The sequence below is a fragment of the Pinus tabuliformis genome, chromosome Q, assembly GCF_031772625.1.
Source record: "Pinus tabuliformis cultivar Carrire ecotype Pingquan chromosome Q, CPIR1, whole genome shotgun sequence".
In the NCBI taxonomy this organism is placed as follows: Eukaryota; Viridiplantae; Streptophyta; class Pinopsida; order Pinales; family Pinaceae; genus Pinus; species Pinus tabuliformis.
In genome coordinates this window covers 270,322,858-270,328,857 of record NC_142296.1, presented here as the reverse complement: position 1 = coordinate 270,328,857, position 6,000 = coordinate 270,322,858, and positions in this window count along the sequence as shown.

Here is a 6,000-nt window from a genome sequence, read left to right as displayed (position 1 = left end):
CCTATTGTTTAATATTAAAACTAAATCATTAATGGTTTTATATATAAATTGCAATGAAGAATTCATAAATAGGATTAAAAAACTCACATGTGATCTCCACCATTTACAATTTTAGGGTATTAAATATTTAAAAAAATTAACATTTTAAATATTAGTTATTATAAATTTATAATAGTTATTATTATAAATAAATAATATATAAATAAAAAATTATCATTAATCATAATGATTTTGAAAAAATATTATTAATTAAAAAAACTATTAATGACATCTTTAATACAATATTAATCATGTTTAATAATATCTTTTATTTGTGTGGTTATTTCTTCCGGATTCATTGCATTATTTTTTTTTGTATCCTGCGTTTCGAACGAACCTCTATGGTTCATCATCTATTCCTCATGATGAACCACAAAGGTTGGTTCGAAATGTCGGATACAAAAAATAGTAATGTGATGACTCCGGAAGACATAACCACACAAAATGCAGATCACACAAGCCTCAAATCTATTATCTCTTATTTGATTATTATTATATACCTAAGTGATTAATAAATCCAATTATTTAATCTTTTTGGTTTATTAATTCCATAGTCACAATAATCAATGTTTTAAAATTGTGGTCAACCCGTAGTCAACCATATTTATTTTAGTAAACTAGGTTTATTTTAGGGTTTATAATTTTTTTTTTAGGATTTATATACCTTAGTTTTATAATATAAATCCCTTGGGTTTATAATATCAATCCCTTAGGTTTATTAATGTAAGTGTTTGTATTCCTTGGGTATAATATTATTCATAGGGTTTATAATATTAATACTATGGTTTAATATAAATCCCTATGTTTTATAATCATGGTCATCCATGGTCCAATGATTGTAACAAAGATTGTTTGAATATGAAGATCAACCATGCTCTACCATGGTCAACCATAGTATAACATCACATTGTGCCAAAGATCATCTCGTTATGAAAATCAAGCATGGTCAACCGTGGTAAACCATGTCTATTTTTTGGTTTATAATATTTATCTTAGGTTTTATATGCCTTCGGTTTATAGTATTTATCCCTTGGGTTTTTAGTATTAATCCCTTTCGTTTCTAATATTAGTCCTCTATATTTATTAATTAAAAAATTCTTATTCCTAGCACTTAATATTATTCGTAGGATTTATAGTATCAATCCGTGGGTCTAATAAATCCCCTTGGATTATGATCATGGTCAACCATGGTCCAACGTCACATCATGACAAAGATTTTCTCAATATGAAAATCAACCATGGTCTAACATTGCATTGCAACAAAGGATTGTCTGCATAGGAAAAAACATGGTCAACCACGTTGCAATGTTGCATTCTAAAATAGATTGTCTCAACATGAAAATCAACCATGGTTAACCATGATAATTTTAGGGTTTACAATATTTATCTTAGGATTTATATATCTTGGGTTATTTATCCCTTGTGTGTAATATTATTACCTTGGGTGTTTAGTCTTGATCCCTTGGGTTTATTAATATAAGGGTTCATGTTCCTAGGGTGTACTATTATTCAAATGGTTAATAATATTAATCCTTGGGTTTACTATAAATCCCAAGGATTTAGTTATTTAAATTTGGTTGATAATATTCATCCCTTTGGTTTAATATTACTCCAAACAACAGTAAACCATAGTCAAATATGGTCAATCATATTTATTTTAGAGTTTATAATATTTATTTTAGGGTTTGTATACCTTGGGTTTATAATATTAATCCCCTCAATATAATATCCTTGGTCAACCATGCTGCAACGTCTCATTGTGACAAATACTATCTCAATATGAAAATCAACCGTGGTCAACCATGATAATTTTAGGGTTTACTTCCCATGGGTTTACAATATCAATCCTTTAGGTTTATTAATATAAGGGTCCATATTCCTCTTGTGTACTCTTATTCATATGGTTCATAATATTAATACTTGGATTTAATATAAACCTCATTGATTTAATTAATTAAATTGGTTGTCTTAATATGAAAATTTCCCACGGTCAACCATGATAATTTTATGGTTTACATTATATATCTTAGGGTTTATATGCCTTAGATTTATAGTATTTATCCCTTGAATGTAATATTATTCGCTTGGGTTTTTAGTATTTATCCCTTGGGTTTATTATTCCCATCAATTTATAATATAATTCCATTGGGTTTATTAATCTAAGCGTTCATATTCATAGGATGTAATATTATTTATAGGGTTCATAATATTAATCCTTAGGTTTAATATCAATCCCATAACACATATTTCATTCAATATGGAAGTATTCAGTGGATCTAGAATTTAGAACTTTAACTAAATTAAGTTTTTTCAAAATGAGGAATTAGAAAGTCACTTAATCCACTAATTTTAATGTAGATATTCACCATTTTTGTGTAAAAATTATCATGATAAACTTTATAAAACAAATTTATATAAACTTGCTAAAAAAAATATTTCACATTTTAATCTTGGATTCCTTACATTATCTATTTTAATATTTTTTATGGTTTATAGTAAATAATAAGTTTGTTAAGGTTATTTTATGAAAATAATGATGCATATGTTACTATTATTAATCCATTTAATTATAATCTAATATAGTAAATATCATGTATGTGAAAAGTCATGATTATTACTAAGGAAGTGTTGGCACAATTTAAAAGTCTATCACCTTTGCAACACTAGTTATATTATGGTTGAAGATTAAAAAACCCTCAAAGCATCGAGTGTATACTCGTATTAGAATTAAATTTCAATATATTTGTGACGGTACCAACCTTTTTGATTGTTTAACTAAACAAAATTATGATGATATTGAAACACTTCTTTTAATGCTTTTTCAGAATAACAATAAAATTCGAAATAACTTTTAATAATATCTTTTTATCTCCTTATTTACCGTAGTTGGTCTTAGTGGATGATAATCATCATTATCACCATCATAATTACATACTATTTTAGAAATTTTGCACCATTTTAGAGTTGAGGAGAAAAATAAATTTATGATCAAATTAAATGTTGAATGTGAGTAATAGCATAATTTATTTTTATTTATTAGTTGTACGCTTATGTTAATAAAGAAGTTGATTGAGGCTCGCTTTATGAATAATAGATTAATATGCAAGATATATATTAAGTATAAAGTTACTTAATGACAAATGAAATTTTTGGTAATGTGTCCAATATATACCATTATTTAGAACTTTAACTAGATTATATTTTTTCGAAATGAGGAATTAGAAAGCCACTTAGTTCACTAATTTTTATATATATATTCACCATTTTTTGTGTAAAAATTATGATGATAAACTTTATAAAACAAATTTATATAAACTTGAAAAAGAAAATATTTCACATATTAATATTGGATTCCTTACATTATCTATTTTAATATTTTTATGGTTTATATTAAAAAGATAAGTTTGTTAAGGTTATTTTATGAAAATAATGATGTGTGTGTAACTATTATTAACCGATAATCTGATATAGTAAATATCATGTATATGTCGATTTACGATTATTACTAAAACAATGTTGGCACAATTTAAAATTCAAAATAACTTTTAGTAATATATTTTTACCTTCTTATATACCATATTTGGTCTTAGTGGATGATAATCATTATTATCACCATCATCATTACATACTATTGTAAGAAGTTTGCACCATTTTAGAGTTAAGGAGAAAATATTTTTTTAGGATCAAATTAAATGTTGAATATAATTTATTTTTATTTATTATTTGTACTTTTATGTAAGAAACGAAGTTGGTTGAGGCTTACTTAATGAATAATATATTAATATGCAAGCTATATATTAAGTATAAAGTTATTCAATGACAAATGATCGTAGTAATGTGTCCAATATATACCATCATAGATCCATTTTAAGTGCAGATGTAGGGATCAAATTTCAATTGCAAACACATTTAGAGTGAAAGATACAATGTGTTATTTTTAATTGTTGAAACTATATTTTTGAATGCTAAATAGAGTATATATACGAACAAATAATAATTTTAAACATAAGAATTTATATATATATATATATATATATAGATAGATAGATATATATGAAGTTGATATTGACATAAATTAGTTAACATAAATCTTCAATAGTTACTTTTGAAAATTATAATATTTAAACCTCTCATTCACACATTTTTTTTTACTTCTAATTACTTTACAAAATATTCTTTTTTTATATTTTTCTATTTAGAACACAATTTTTATTTTAAACGGGCACAGACGGATAGACAAACTTACACATCCCCCCATATTGGGCTGTAAAATGAGCCTCTCGTCTCAATTACTAATCATTTTAATGATCAAAATCAATCATGAATTAGAATAGTAACAAAGTAGTACAATTTGATTATCTTCAAATACAACAAGAAAGAGAGAAAAATGATTAAGATATTTATTACACATGTTTAGTTTTTATCCCTGTAATGTTTAAGGATACTATATTGAAAAGAACATATTAACATTCATCTAAAACTTAAATTCCTTACATTATTTCTATTACCATTAACATTTATATTTATGTATTAAATATGACCATGAATACTAGATTGTGTAAAACAAATCTTACCCATAAAGTTATTTAACAATATATTAATATTGTTTTTCTTACTATTATTGACCATTTTAAATTGACACTAACTACTTTTCCTAAGTTGAGTACAAATTAATTATACTAGTATAATGTTGGCACCACTTCAAAATCTATAAGTAAAAATATTTTATAATTCTAGTTGTGTTGTTCGATGATCAAAATATTTTTTTTATAAATTAACATGCAACAAAATAGGGAATTTGATTATATCAATTATAATAAAGAAAATTAAGGAAAACTCACCTCAAACATTATATCAAGCATCTAGCATTTATTCATTAAGTGTTTAAATGGTTTATATTAAATATAATACTAATTAGGTACCCCACTGTTGTTTTAATATAACAAGTTTAGAAGATGTTTTTAGGTGCATTATTGAATTTTATTACGCATATTTGATATGGTGAGAAGTCATGCTGGTCAAATAAAGCTTTGAAAACTTAAATATTTTATCGCATTGTCATGTAATTTGTATAACACATGATTACATTGAACTATTAAATAATATAAAACTCCTTCAAAAAAAATATGAAGAGAATATTTATACAACAAATATGGGAAAATGTGTCTGAATGTATATTAATAGATCCTCCAAAAAAAATTACATTTATGTATCATATAAACCTACTCTTAAGATAATCACTAAAGTAGATCAAGAATGGCTTCTACACCATATTTATTTATCTTGGTCTTCTTGCAATGTTCTTTCTTTGGCATCCATGCCCACACTATGGTATTAATTGGAATAGAGCCAAGTTCTTTGTCATCAGGATTTGGTACCCAATATTTCTCTAAAAATTTTCCATTGTATTTCCCTAACATAGGCTTCCACCAGTCAACCTTTACATGAAGATTCTCACTTTCATTATCCATAAAGATATTTGAGATGGATTTTGCCATCCAAATCATCTCACCTGCATCCTCATTTCCTGATCTAACTAGCAACATCTTTCCTTTCTCAACATCAATCATCGGATTGAATGTTGGCTTTGGCTTGTTGCATTTGGGTCCAACATATATTGGTTCATCTATCACATTATCAAAATCTCCATCCATAATACTTGAGATTACTTGGAGTGCATTACAATCAACATCAACAATGTGCCTTGTCTTGGGCCAGAAATCCTCAGAAGATGAATCATTTCCATCTATTATTCTATGATCATTATAGATTCCATCTAATGTATCAAGAACTTTTTTCCAATACACCACTTTATTTTTCCATTCCTCTGTAACAATTGGTGAATCCTCATTCACAATAGTGTCTTTCCACATTTTTATTTATGATGTTATCCCTTCCTTTAGTTCTTTTAAATAGACATCATTCTGTTCGGAAGCTAAGAAAGATGGCTTCCCTATGGGA